This window comes from Pantherophis guttatus, chromosome 1 (assembly GCF_059756535.1).
Source record: "Pantherophis guttatus breed Tessera chromosome 1, ASM5975653v1, whole genome shotgun sequence".
In the NCBI taxonomy this organism is placed as follows: Eukaryota; Metazoa; Chordata; class Lepidosauria; order Squamata; family Colubridae; genus Pantherophis; species Pantherophis guttatus.
In genome coordinates this window covers 269,188,787-269,204,534 of record NC_142063.1, presented here as the reverse complement: position 1 = coordinate 269,204,534, position 15,748 = coordinate 269,188,787, and positions in this window count along the sequence as shown.

The following is a 15,748-nucleotide window of genomic DNA, read 5'->3' as shown; positions in this document are numbered from 1 at the left end:
AAGTCCACAATTCTCTACCTGCTTGCCTGCAGGCAGGGTGATTCAGTTGCTTGCTGATGGAATGGATGCAAGGCATTGCGACCAGCAGCTAAGGTAAGCAAGCTGAGGGGGGGAGGGGGAGGGATTTTTCCTACTGATTAGCAGGCAACAGCTGGGATCGTCAGAGCTTGGCTGGTCAGAGCCATTTAAAAGGAAAAAAGTTTTTTTTCTTTTACATGGCTCTGGTGATCCAAGCTGAGTTGCCTGATTAGCTGGGATCGCCAGAGCTGGGCTCTCAGAGCCATTTAAAAGAAAAAAAAGGCTCTGATGATCGCGTGGCTCAGCTGGGCATGGGGGGCAAGGGCAGGGATTTTTGCTACCGGTTCTCCGAACTGCCCGCCGCCATCGCTACCTACTTGCCCGAGCCGGTCCGAACCGGGAGCATTTCACCCCTGAACTACACTAATTGAGATGTTTCCAAAAGTCAGAGGCAATGTGACAAGAGGCAAGAGTACTATCAAAAGATATCCCTTCTATGAGCTATTCTGGTTAAGTGTTTGATTTATCTAGCCCAGGGGTGTCAAACTCAAGGCCTGCGGGCAGGATCTCACGGGGTATTTAGATTTGGCCTGTGGGACCACCCTGGAAACAATGAAGGATCGGCCCGCAGTGCCTCTACCAGCAAAAATGGACTTCCTGCTGCCTGCTTAGATTTGGCCTGTGGGGCCACCCTGGAAACAGCGAAGGATCAGCCCGCAGTGCCTCTGCCAGCAAAAAGGGCTCCTGAACTCCATTTTTGGCTGCAATGGCCTCCTGCAACCCTCTGCCAGAGAAAACAGAGCTCAGGTGGCCCTCCCGAGCTCTGTTTTCGCTGGCAGAGGGTTGCAGGAGGCCGTTGCAGCCGAAAATGGAGTTCGGGAGTCTGTTTTCACTGGCACAGCGCTTGGGCCGTCACAGGCACCCCTGACACAAGTGATGTCGAGCTGGCCATGCCCATCCTGGCCATGCCCCCTGCATCCCCCAAGGTCAAACACAACCCTGATGTGGCCCTCAATGAAATTGAGTTTGACACCCCTGATCTAGCCCTTTCTCTTGCCTTTCCATTAGCGTTGTACTTTCTGACACTTCTGGGTGAGTGAGAAACTACTGTTTCTATTATTTTGAACATTTAATCAGAGTCTGCATTTTTGTACATTTATTATTCCATGTCTTTCATTCTGGAATGATGGAGAACAGGTCTTAACTTCCTTTCTGAATGCCGTTATATGTTTGGTGACCCAAAGAAAGTTCAAACCTGTTATGTGTCTGTTAATTGTACTGCTTTCAGGCTAATATTTAATTAGCTTACTAATCAGATTGTCATGATGCATTTTGTCGAACATTTTGCTGACACCAAGAAATAATAATGTACAGCTTTCTCACAATTTACTAAGGAAATTACCCAACAGGGACATGAAGTGTTCACTGATTTTGGAATGGAACTTTATTACATTTGGTTTCCATTCTAGACCATGCCAAACTTCCCCCAAACTACATGGTTCTGGAGGTATTTGTGTGTTTCCAGAATCCAGTATCTCCCACTTAACAATTTATGAATCTAGATATCAGCTGTTTATATATTTAAAACCTGGGACATTACAGAATGTAGATCAAAAAATTGAAATATGTAACAGATTAGCAAGCTAGAATGATGCAAGGGTATTGCTGAAAGGGAACTGATGACTCCCCAAATTCGATATCTAACTTGAAGTGTAGTTATTGTACTTCCGTCATATCTTGAAGGCATGTTGACTGTTTTGGGTAAAAAACTTCTAAAAAGATTCTTGAAGCAGCTTATTTTTAAGGGTCTGGTCTAATTTATGACCCTCTCCCAAAGTCTGTTCAAATTTTCTTACGGCCTTAATAGATCAGTCTGAGAAGGAGAGTGGATATACAGAAAATAATCCTCCCCCCAATGCAATGATGAAATCCAATTTTTTTTACTACTGGTTCTGTGGGCGTGGCTTGTTGGGCATGATATGGCTTGGTGGGCGTGGCAGGGGAAGGATACTGCAAAATCCCCATTCCCTCCCCACTCTGGGGCCAGCCAGAGGTGGTATTTGCCGGTTCTCCAAATTGCTCAAAATTTCAGCTACCGGTTCTCCAGAACCTGTCAGAACTTTCTGGATTTAACCCCTGCCCCAAAGAGTCACTGGTAATAATAGTAGCATTACCTTAGAACACTCATTGATCAGCTCAAAAGGCAGAAGATTTTTTTCTTTTAAAAAATGAGACAGCAAATAAAAACCCCACTAGGGTGGGGCGGGGAAGGTATGCATGTTCAAATATGAGTTTTGGTTTTGGTTGCACCTGCCTCATGGTGTAAAACTATGTTAGGAACACATCATAGAACTTAACATACATTCCTTAACAACCACATATGATATACATAGTATATGTGGAGAATGCAACACGGGAAATGAAATAAAAGCAAGAATGTGCATTCTCACATGCAGGGAATGTGGTTCAGTAGTGGGTTTCAAATTCCGTCGCTACCAGTTCGCTGGTGGACACGCGCACCCTCGTGCTCGCGACACTTCTACACATGCATAGAAGCTTCTGCGCATGCGCAGAGATGTCCAGGGCGAACCGGTAGCAACTCACCACTGATGTGGTTGCACAATAATGTACAATAAAAGAACAAAAAGCTTGGATGTATTTGTTGCTCTATAATGCAAATAGCAGAGGTATGTATTTAAGCTCAGTTTATGTGCATTCTTCATATATTGATTCCGATGTTGTTTAAGCAAATCTATTATTTCATCTGATAATGTGAATGATTTAGTTTCTGCGGTAAACTATTGTTCAAACGTTGTTAGCTTTTTTGTAATATTAATTCACTGCTTCAAGAAATAACCAGTTAAGATGCAGGAATAAGAAAGTTACCACTGGGTGTCCAGAACATTGACCTCTCAGAAACAAAAACACAAAGGATCCAACCTCTGAGAGGAATGCAGAAATATAGAACATAATAGACTTCTTAGCTGGGGATTTCTTAGGAAGATAAGTAGATTCAGTGCATATGTGCAGGACAATTTTCTGGACAGATGTTTTCTTTAAGGATTTTGGGCAAACATCTATGAATGGTAAACAAATATCCTGACAATATGTAGTTCTCAAAAGATGATGACAGCCAAATGATCTAGGACCTTTGCAGATGATTTAAAAGACCAGATTTGTTTTTCTTAGTTCAATTTATTTTTCCTAGACTAATCCCACACAATCTTCTTCTAATGGAAACGGGAGGGCCTGGCTGAAGCTTCGTGGGTCATAGTGGGAGACAGCTATATTTAGATCTATTATCTTGCAACACGGACTTTAAGAAATATGCATATAATTTCACAAGAGGCACAAAACAATGGAGTACTGTATTTTTCGGAGTATAAGAGGCACCGGAGTATAAGACACAGCTTAGTTTTTGGGGAGGAAAATAGGAAAAAATCTGTCTACCAGGTATTCATCTGGCTGATATCCTTAATCTGGTCAACTTCAGCAGTGATGGGTTTCAAATTTTTTTACTACCGGTTCTGTGGGTGTGGCTTGGTGGGCATGGCATGGCTTGGTGGGTGTGGCTTGGTGGGCGTGGCAGGGGAAGGATACTGTAAAGTCTCCATTCCCACCCCACTCCAGGGGAAGAATGCTGTAAAATCTCCATTCTGTCCCCAGTCCAGGGGAAGGTTACTGCAAAATTCCCATTTCCTCCTGATCAGCTGGCACTTGGGAAGCAGAGAAAAGATGGGGGCGGGGCCAGTCAGAATTTTTACTACCGGTTCTCCAAACTACTCAAAATTTCTGCTACGGTTCTCCAGAACTGGTCAGAACCTGCTGAAACCCATCTCTGAGCTTCAGCATATTAGTTTGCTGGTTTGAGCACACACGCTTGCTTTTTATCTCCTGCTTGGGGATAAAAAACAGCTTCTAAAGCACATCTGGTCTTTGGAGAGAGAAGCAATGAGAAAAACAGGCGAAGCTAGTGCCTCGTTAGGGCTGAAAAACAGCTTCTAAAGCACAGCTGAGAGGGAGTAGCAATGAGAAAAGCAAGCAAAGCATGGAGATCGCTTCACTCGTTAGCGCCTCGTTAGGGCTGAAAAAAAGCTTCTAAAGCACAGCTGAGAGTCAGAGGGAGCAGGCAAAGCACAGAAGATCTCTTCACTTGCTAGCGCTTCGTTAGGGCTGAAAAAATGCTTCGAAAAAGCTACATTCCGAATATAAGACGTACCCAAATTTTCAGCCTCTTTTTTTGGAGGGAAAGTGCATCTTATACTCTGAAAAATACAGTATTGCTTTAGGGGAAGAGGATAGTTTATTAATATTATTTTTTTAAGGGAAGGGTAAGAGATTCCATGAACAATGCAGATAAATAAATAAATAAATTAAAATAGCTAATTCTAATGTGACTCCTGAAATGTATGTATGGATTTGGGAAATTGCTCCAATAAAATGATATATGTTGAAATTGGCCTATATGTAATCACTGAAGTCATTAAGTATATGTAGGAGGCAATCCACACATGTGAACTGATGCAGTGGGCACACTAGGAACTCTAAATGTGGGCAACTCTTCCTTGTCTCATTAGCTAGGTAGACTTAAAAGACAAAAATGGACAAAACTAGGATGGTTAACAAGAAATGATGATACCCACGATAAAGAAAGAGAAAGAAAGGTACAGCTGGATGTGTGCATGTTCACCTGGGTTGCAACTTTCTTTGGGCAAATATCTAGCCATATATAGACCTACCTGCCTTCCTTTCAAGCAGATCAAAATAGAATAAAAAACACCTATCCACTCTAGGTGAGTTCAAATCACCAGGACCACATTCACCAGTATTCTAGAGTACTGAAGGAGCTGGCAAATGTGATCTCGGGACCACTAAACAAAATCTTTCAGAGCTCTTGGAGCATGGGGGAGCTGCCTTGCTTCTTGTCAGATGCTTTGGAGAATAAGTCTATCCCTCCCTTCCTATGACTACCCTTCAGGTACCAGAAGACACTTTATGCCAAGTCATAGTAAGTGAGTTTGTATATCACACTAAGTCAAAAACAAACAAAGCATATGGCTTTGTGTAATATACAAATCCAGATTAAGTACAACCTGATTGTTTTGTTTTTATTTTTATAAACTTCTTCACAAAAAGTGCAAGGAGACACTATGTCACATGGCCAGGTTTACAGAACCTTTTGAACCACAAACTAGCCAATCATGTTCTAGTTTTATGTGGTTTCATAAAATTCAACCTTGTCTGTTAATATGAGTCAGTGTGTTGATTGAACCCAGATGGCACTTTTTTAAAAAAATGTTTCCCATCATGGTAACTTCTAACTGTCCTGTGATTATAATGCCACTAAATCCCAAACCCAGGACAACTATTAACCTAGGAGCAGAGTAATTTTGCCAATTGTAGCTCTGAAATAACAGGAGGACACCAGCTTATTGTGCACCTCAGTACACTGGATGTTAAGTGCCCTATTGGTGAGTTTTTCAGAGACGTCAGTTTGGCTGTGAGCAGAATCCTATTCAGATGTAGTTCAGCAGAGCTAATCTCACAGATTTGTCTCAAAGGTTATATTGTTCTCTAGAATTTCTATCTATCTCAGTTGTTTGGATATTTAACAGAGTTAAATGGCTTAGTGGGGTAGATGACTTTTATTTTACCCTGATTTTGTGATAAGAAGATCATGCAATGTCTTTTCTAGGTAGACCCTCAATTTTATAGATGTATTATTTACTGTGTGTGTAAGGTACAATTAAAGCAATTAGCAATTTCTCTTATGATCTATGTTTATATTTATCTAATCTTGGTAAGCAGTAAAAGAAACAGATGTCAAAGTACGAAAAGTATAGAAATCATAGTAATGAACTTAAAGCATCGGGAAAGAGATTAATAGGCTATTCAAAAGACAAGTACAAAGGATTAGAATTTGGGGATATCCATCAAATTATCCTGACAGTAGCTTGCAAGAACTGTGTTTGTATAGTTATCAATACAATACTTGAAAAGGAAATGGTAGAATTCAAAACGAAATAGAATCACTCTTTCTCTTGCCTACTTTTTCTCCCCACCCTGCCTGCAAGCTACAACTGAGACATGATCTCAGCTACAGCTAACTGAAAAAGCAACTAGACTTGGCCAATGAGAATCTCACGTCTTGTTCCAAAAAGCCCTGAACTGGACGACATAAGAAAAGCAGTTGCAAAATGGGTTTTCAACATGCTTGGGCTGATGAATGCAGTATGTTAATGAAAACTGCTTCCCTGGGGCTTTTTTCATGCTGCAGTATGAAAAAACTGAGTCAACTTTGGACTCATGACCTCTCGGGACGGGCCAATTTTCTACTATCTTGCTGTCCAGCCGCAGAGCAGAGTTTCGATTAACCCATTTTTTGTTATTTTTAAATCTCTGCTGATGCTCCTTTCCTATCACTACCCCTACAAAAAAGCCTACCATCCTCATTATTAATATTCGGAAATTTCATGAAAAGCTGGTGGTTTAGGTATTTAGGTATTTCTAATGGAAGATGGGATGCGGTGGCTCAGTGGCTAAGACGGTAAGCTGGTCGATCGAAAGGTCAGCGGTTCAGCGGTTCGAATCCCTAGTACCGTGTAACGGGGTGAGCTCCCGTTACTTGTCCCAGCTTCTGCCAAACTAGCAGTTCGAAAGCACGTAAAAAAATGCAAGTAGAAAAATAGGGACCACCTTTGGTGGGAAGGTAACAGCGTTCTGTGCACCTTTGGCATTTAGTCATGCCAGTCACATGACCACGGAGACGTCTTCGGACAGCGCTGCCTCTTCGGCTTTGAAACAGAGTTGAGCACCGCCCCCTAGAGTTGGGAATAACTAGCACATATGTGCGAGGGAACCTTTACCTTTACCTTTAATGGAAGTATGTATGATGTACAGTATGTACCTAGGATGTGTGTGACCCTTGCTGATGATTCATCATTGTTATTACTATTGTTTTTTTTAGTGAAATGTTATTATTTATATGTAGCACAGTTATTTATTTGGATTCTTTTGTAAACTGCTTAAATTTGGCATGAATAAAGCAGGGCAGAGGGAGTTGTAAATAAATAAATAAGAACATAGCAACAGCATGAAGGCAAAATCTGGAAGGAAACCACGGTGAGAATGAAAACATTTCAAACTGTTTACTCTTCTGTCATGATTCACTCCAGGTTGTGTATGTATGAATTTTGTTGAGACAGGGTGTGGAGATAAAGCGTTAATAGAAATAAAATTCTTAACAAGTGCAGTAATTCTTGGCTCTTGGCTGCAATTTCAAATTAACCACAATTCTAAAAGTTTTGCCAACAATGGATTTAGTGTAATACTTAGCTTAATGGCTGGGCAGTCAAAAAGTAAACATATTCACTATGAGGTAGACACTTTAAAAAATAGGACTCAATTTCTAATCCAATCTCAGATGCCATTATTAATGAATGCCAATACAGAGCAAAGCAGTCTAGTTTGCAAACTTTAGGTCAGCATAGATATGAAACCAACATATCTAAGGTTTCCTTCTCATACCTATCTATCATCCATCTGTTTATTCATCTATCCTCTATGTAATTATAAAAGGGTAAAACCAAGAGCTATTAAGGGATAGAATTGTAATGGAATCCTTATTGGTGTTTTTCAAATAAGGTGGGCAGAGTTGGCTTCGTGGCCTTCACTTTAATGAGTCACGTCCTTAAAGCACCACTTTTAAATTCTTGCAGAAGCTTAGATAAAAAGCTGTCTACTTTAATGAATAGCTGAGATGTGCTGTTCTTGCACAGGGTCTGAACCAGTTGTTCAAATCATTTTTGAAAGGTGCATAGCCTTGGTAAATTAATATAGTTCCAAGGCATGGAGGATACAGGTGTATATTGAATAAGCTTCAAAAGATATAGTATATATCTTACTATATCTTTCAAAAGAAATAAGATTCGAAACTGCTGCACGCATCCTCTCGGCACATGGAGTCAAAGTGGCGCATAAGCCGGACCAAACACTGAGAATGAGAATGATGCACCCAAAGGAAGCATTATTCAAGGAGGAGACATCTTCAATAGTTTACCGCATCAACTGTAGTAATTGTGCAAGCAATTACATAGGGGAAATGGCCAAGTGGTTACAGACCAGAGTACACGAACACGAACTGGCTGTCCGACGCAAGGAACAGCGCTCCCAGATCTGGACGCATATGAAGGAGCACAACCACACATTTGATTTTCAAGAAGCTGAGGTTATTGCCCATGATAGGACTAAAGGAGGATGCCTACTATAAGAAGCCTGGTTCTCCAATAACAATTCCATCAACAGGCATATCGAACTGCCACCGGCCTACCAGGCTTTGAGACACCAGGAAAGACCCTGCAGGATGAGCAGAGACAGCTTTCCAGTGAGCAGAGACCAAAGGCACCCATCCCCCACCTCTGAGCATGCAAACTCAGCCTGTGAAGGCATAGTCAGTCCTGACCAAACACAGAGCAACCCGGCAGGGCTGTCTCAAACTGTAACAGATAGGATTAATAAGAAACGAACCTGACTTATCACGACGTCACAGACAAGGCAGCAAATTGCAATGGCTGACAGGCTAACATCATCCCCCACTGATAAGCAAGCATGGAGGGAGGAAACAGTAGGAATTAAGCCTCCATCATCCAGCATCACGACAGCAAAAACAACACAGCTGATTACAAGTGGGAGACAGCTGGAAGGGCCTATTACACACGCAAGGGCCAAATTGATTAATGGCATATAAAGGCAGAGATCTCTATAATGATAGTTTAATTCTCTGACGATGTCAGCAGATGGCTGACGAAAGCTTAGTTAAATAAAATTTTAATTATTTTAAAATTTTAAATTCTGGAGCTCTCAGGATGTCTGCTTCTTTCTTTAATAATATACCTAGAAGTCTTCGGACAGCGCTGGCTCTTTGGCTTTGAAACGGAGATGAGCACCACCCACTAGAGTTGGGAACGACTAGCACATATGTGCGAGGGGAACCTTTACCTTTACCTATTCCCCTAAACTCTGCTGAAGATGTTACCTAGCCTGGTAATGAAATGTTCCAAAACCAACCCACAAACTTGGAGAACGAACCTTTACCCTCAGATAAAAATAATTCCAACTACTCTCTATGAAACACAGAAAAATAGGAAAGGTATGTTTAACAGTTATTTTACAATTCTGGATTAGAGCCTTTGACATTTGATTAAGACTCTCCATCATTAGTTCCTTTTCCCTTAGCTTTGATGTTGTTCTAGACGAACTTCTAAAACTTTAGAATAAAGCAAAATACTGCACACAACTTTTAATGTACCGATTTGTACGAGTATATGGAGAAACTGGCTCATTGGTTGGAATATGTGATTTTTTCCAATAATTTCTTATCATTGTCATGGGCATCTATTTGCCTAAGAGCTCTAACATAAGCCAAGCACACTCATATCCTGCCAAAAGACTGTTTTTGTGAGCTGTTCACCAACTAAATGACTTCTTTTCCACTGCCAAAAAATAAATCTGCCTTTTATTCATTTTCTTCTGAATATCTGCTTGGGGCTCTGAAAGAGTGCTTTATGTTTTCTTCAGCTACTATTTTTTGTTTTTGCCATATCTGAAGGCCTTTGTGCATTCAGAAACTCACCGTGTGTGTTACTTTTCCTATTAAGGTGAATAATTTTACACATTCTGGAAGAGCTTTCAGGAACAGAAATGATGTACGATGACAATGTCAAGGGGCCAGGCTACTTATCATAATCATATCATATCATAAGTTTATTTGTCAAGCATATATAAGATAACAGGTAAAAGTATAAACATAATTTGAATACATGAAAAGAGTAAGTAAAAAGGAATATTAGGACAAGGACGGTAGGCACGCTGGTGCACTTAAACACGCCCCTTACAGACCTCTTAGGAATGGGGTGAGGTCAACAGTAGACAGTTTAAGGTTAAAGTTTTGGAGGTTTGGGGAAGAAACTACAGAGTCAGGTAGTGCATTCTAGGCATTGACCACTCTGTTACTGAAGTCATATTTTCTGCAATCAAGTTTGGAACTTCTTCATCATTTTTGTCTCTCTGTGCAAAACTGATTTCCTTAATCCCTCTATGCTCAGAACTGGATTTAATGAATGTAAGAAAAAAAATGTAACACTTTTTAAGGAAGTGTTGGAAAGTGCCTCTTATTTTAGAGAGACTCGCTATGCATAGGAATATATTTGATTCCAGAATGTCCAAATACAAAGCAAGGACGACGGTCTTCACCACCAATGGACAAATAGGATGACTCAGTACATGAGCAGGACACAGAATTGCACGGAAGGACGTCATTCACTCTAGGCCATTTGCATCCACTCCATCTTGAGTTTGATTTTCACCTAAGGATCAGTGGTAAAATCCAATTTTTTTTTACTACCATGCTCAATGAGTTCCAGGCCTGCCTCAAGCACAAAGCTGTCTGTGTGACCTTGGGCCAGTCACTCTCTTTCAGCTCTAGGAAGCAGGCAATGGCAAGTCATTTCTATAAAACATTACCAAGAAAACTGCTGGGACTTGTCCCGGCAGTTGCCAGGAGTCAAAAATTGACTCAAAAAAATGTTTGTGGATCATTAATCCAGATGTTTTAGGTAAGAATGTTTTGTATTATAATATCACTGAGGCATTTTAAACATTATCCTTTAAAAGAATTGTGGATCTTTTATTAGTCATCCAAAGCAAGGATAATTCTATTGTTTAAATTTTCATTGCAATGCAAAATTCATGCAATTATATTCAAACACGAAAGACTGAAATCATTCAAGCTGGGTTCCTAACATTCCTATGGATTAACAATTGAAGGATTGCCAAACTATTCATGAAGATGGCTACATCTGAATCTGGAAGAAGGACCAATATTCTTCATACTCCCAGTGAATTCTACATCTTAATATTTCAAGCACAGAAGCTCTTCTGTGACTCCATTCGGTGCACTTCGCAGAAGCAAACTTATGGTGAGGCAGAGTGAACAGAGCTGGGCTTCTGCCTTTCACCCCAATCCTAAACTGGTGTTCTTAGGTCACCAGAGAAGAATGTCCTGTCACCAGTTTATCTTAACTTTTGCCTCAGATGACAAAAAGTCTTGAGCAGTCCTTGGTCATAGTCTATAATTATGTCTGCCTTGAGTAGACAGAATGTTTAGAGGGTTATATATTCCAAAACCTTATCTATAGGATCTTGAGTGAATTCTGGGAATACAGAACTCCATGATATCAGTGGCAGTAGTACCTGTAATAACTGTAGTAGAAGGAAGAAATAATGGATTTAATTACACTTCTGCAGACCTATTTTTTGTATACACAAAATCTACTTTATATGTATTAGTCTTAGGAAGAAAACATGAGAATTATAAAACAGGGGTACCATACCGCTGGTCCGTGGACTGGTACTCATTCATGGCCTGTTAGGAACTGGGTTGCACAAGCAAGCGAAGCTTCATCTGCGCATGTGTAGGATATAGGATTTGGTCCTAGAGAAAAAGACATGAAGGCATAATTGTAGCCCAATCTCAGTATTTCTGCCAGGGTTGAGGGTTCCTAGGCAAAATGCTGTTCCTAGAGAAGAACTTCTTGGGAAATTTGAGATGTTGAGAAGAGCTATAGTCATTTTCTCTATAGCGTGCTCAAACTTTTCTCTTAAGCTTTTTTTTTTAGACATAAATATATGGATATGTTTTTATTATTGACTAGTAAGACAAGAAGAATGAATGCTGGAAGAGGAACAGATATAGTCTTATGACCCTACAAGGTTTTGGGACTGGTTATCCACCAGTAGGCAGCCATCAGAACCAAAATCAATATTCATTGGTTCTTTTCCTTCATAATCCAGAAAAATCACTCCAGAATATTTTTCTGACTAGATTGGAGACTTTGTTATAATTAACATCAGATTTTCTAGAGTTACTATAGTGACTATACAACTCTTTCTTGCAGGCAAATATCCAGGAGAACATTGCTTGATTGTCTACATTTAACTGATGACAATCTCACTGAAGTCTTTTCTGAAAAGGTTGAAATGTCCATAATATTCCCATAGTTTTTCAAGTAATGCAATATCCTTAAGTGTCGTGTCCCAAGCAAAATCTTAATATAGCATCTGCTTCATAAGCATCAGAGAAAAAATGCAATAAATTTTGAGCAACTTTTAAAAAAAATCAACATGCAACAGATGTGGCTAACCTCTTCCATCCAATATAAAGCTTGGTTTCATTTTATGTTATATGATTTTGAAAACTTGATAACCAGCCAATGAAGGAAAAGTTTGTCTGTGATGTCACTACTTTGGAACATTACAATATATGAATCATATATTAGAAACATATTGTGCTGTTATTCAGTCATCTGACACTTTAGAATGCTATCAACATGAACATTTATAATGCCTTTACTTATGCACCAGCTTTGTTCATAGGAACCAGTGTGACTAACTTGAGAGATAGGGTTTCCATTTCTTATGAGGACTTCCAAATTGTACAGGCTGTTTATCAGTGGTGGGTTGCTACCGGTTAGCCCCGGATTGGGCGAACTGGTAGTGGCGGTGGCGGGAGGCTCCGCCCACCCACCCGGAGAGGCCCTGGGAACCCCACCTGATGGATCCTTCATCTTCTATTAGCCCCCGTCCCCCCATCTTTTGTGGCTGGATCCCTCCCCCATGCTGCTTTTGGCCGCCTCGGGAGGGTCTGAATTGACAGAGCCTCCCTCTGAACTGCAGCCCCTGCTCTACTCCCAAAGCCCCCGAGCCCCTGCACCGATTGGCTGGCTGCGAACTGTCCTGGGTGCCCAAAAGCCCAACACGAACTTACTTCGATGAATGGGTCACGGCAAAGGGACTGGGACAGAGGGGCCGTGGCCCAAAGTGCCAGTGCGTAATAACACGGAGGCGAAACCCTGGTGAAGAAAGAGGCAGCACCAAGGGTTCGAGCCAAAAAGTCCTAGATTCGCCCTCCACAATAAAATACCGCAAGAAAACATAAACATAAAATGCTAACAGGCTTGGAATAAATATTATATGGAGATGTATACAGAGTAGATGAACATCTTCAATATAAATGGGATCTAATGCAGACTGGGCCTATTTGTAACATGTACTCCGAGTGTCAAATGAAGCAGATTCTTCCAAAGAGAGCTCTTTTGCTAATTCTGTTCTATGTTATGCCAGTGAAGTAATTAGACCCAATTCTCTCAGATTTTCTTTACATGTCACATTTTGTGATCCTGTCTTTGGCAGCAGTTCTAGGAAGATGGAGTGGGAGATTCCCTTCAGTCAGCCATGTATGTTGACTGGAAATGCTCCAATAAGTGCCTAAACCATCACACAGGGGGATTGAGAAGGATTGTTCTCCTTCTCTAGCCATGTTTTTTTAAATTGATGACTGTTCAGAATGCATGAGAGGAATTACCTCATTCAGATGTGTTTGTTTAACTGCAATAAGGGCACATATCTACTGAAGACATTAAAGATACTGTATATAGTCAAGGTATTAGGATCTAGAATTTGGGGAACACATGTGAACAAATCTCTCTCTATTGTTTCTTTATATATGTCTCTCCAACTTTCACACCAGTTTCCAAAATCATTTTATTGGTTGGGGTAGGAAACAATGTTTAGTTTTAGAGATTATAAACTGGAAAGCATTAAATGTAGATTAAGACAATTCAAGATTAATTAACAAGAAACATTTCTTATTCTTTTTTAATGTGGAGATTAGATAACCTTTTAAGAAAGTGGAATGACATCCCCCAAAGAGAGTTAATAATACCAAAACGACAACATTTTTAGAAATTAAGATTGTGGGCCAAGTTTATGGGACAGTTCATTAGTATTAACACTGAAGCAATGTTTTAGAAAAGCTATAAATATGCTCTCATTTTTCAATGATACCATTTCTTTTTGAAACTCACACAATGCTGGGAAAGAGAAATTAGGACTCAGGAAAGATTATTTTTTAGTCCAGAGATACTTTAAAGCCTGTGCAGCCGTAATTGCTAAGAAGATATATGTCATCCTTTAACTGGACATGTGTATTATTTTTAAAAAATGGACAAGGGAGCCAAAGATTTCTGTCGTGAACTACAAGCCACCTGTCAGCCTCCGCTGACAGGAAGCACACCTGACATCACCATACTATTCTATGCATTCATTACATGATGGATTTTTGTCTGTCAACAGATAGCCAATAGCTTCTGTGAACCTGAACTATAGGAAGAATACTGTAAATCATTACAGATAACACCCAGTGTGTTATCTACATAACATGTTTTATCTTTCTAGTGATTGCCTGGAAGAAAGAAATATGGAGCAATGTGATTTACTTTTCCCTCCCAGGAATTTTTAATCAGTTTTCATGCTCAGATGTTCCTGATTTCCCTCTGCCATTAATAGCGAGTAATTTGGGACTTACTAGCCAACTTGTTATTTGGGTTAGATCAGTGGTGGGTTTCAAAATTTTTTACTACCGGTTCTGTGGATGTGACTTAGTGGGTGTGGCATGGCATGGTGGGCGTGGCTTGGTGGGCATGGCAGGGGAAGGATACTGTAAAATCGCCATTCCCACCCCAATCCAGGGGAAAGTTACTGCAAAATCCCCATTTCCTCCCGATCAGCTGGGACTTGGGAGGCAGAGAATAGATGGGGGCGGGGCCAGTCAGAATTTTTACTACCGGTTCTCCGAACTACTCAAAATTTCTGCTACTGATTCTTCAGAGCTGGTCAGAACCTGCTGAAATCCACCTCTGGGTTAGATGGGAAAATGGGTAGAGCTTCCTGCAACACTGTCAACCTCACATGTCCTATAGGCTGCCTGTTGATACATTAATAAAAATGGCCAGTTATTTTATTTCTGATTATTTGTAATAATAAGAAGGAAAATGATATAATGGTATGTAGCAGTGGCAAAATCCCCCCGGTTCTATCTGGCTCGCCGAACTGGTAGTGCTGGCGGTGGGAGCCTCCGCCCATCCACCGGGACATCATTACATCCCTTTTTTTTACCATTTGTGCATGTGCAGAAGGTTCTGCACATGCACTGAAGAGGTGCACATATGCATAGGGTGTGTGTGCTCCCATGCGCTCCCGTTCCCGAACTGGTAGCAAAGGTAAGTGGATTTCACTGCTAGTATATAGGAATAATGTTGGGAGATGAGAGGAAAGAGCAATAGACCGGACTACCAGCATGTAAGAGGTAACTCGGTTAACAGAAGGAGAGGTAGCATAGGAAGCATTTCAGAAAGAACCCTCCCTAGTTTTGCAGACAGTAAAAGGGGAGGAGGGGAGAAATGCTTTCAGGTTTGTAAAGTTTTGTTAATGTAACCTTAAAATAAAGATAGTGCTGATATTCCTGATAATGTTTCTTGTTTGGATGATCTAACAGGTACTTAGCTTATAAAATGATAAACACTGTACTTCTCTTGCATCAGTAGTCCCCAGCAATAGTCCTTAATGTAAAAGTGGATAATTAACAGAATTTCAAAAATCTATAAAATAACACATAAAGAAGAATGCAGAAGAAAATTATGCATAAAAAATAAGAAGCTGGAAATATTATCACATGATGTCAGATGTTATGATACCGCTGACTTGGATGGCTTGGAACGGAGTAATCAAATAAATGGATATTAAGGCTATCTGCATCTACTAATGATGATGAATATACTGTACATGGTAATATGACTAATATCAGAATGCCTCTCACAGATAGCTGGAAATAGTG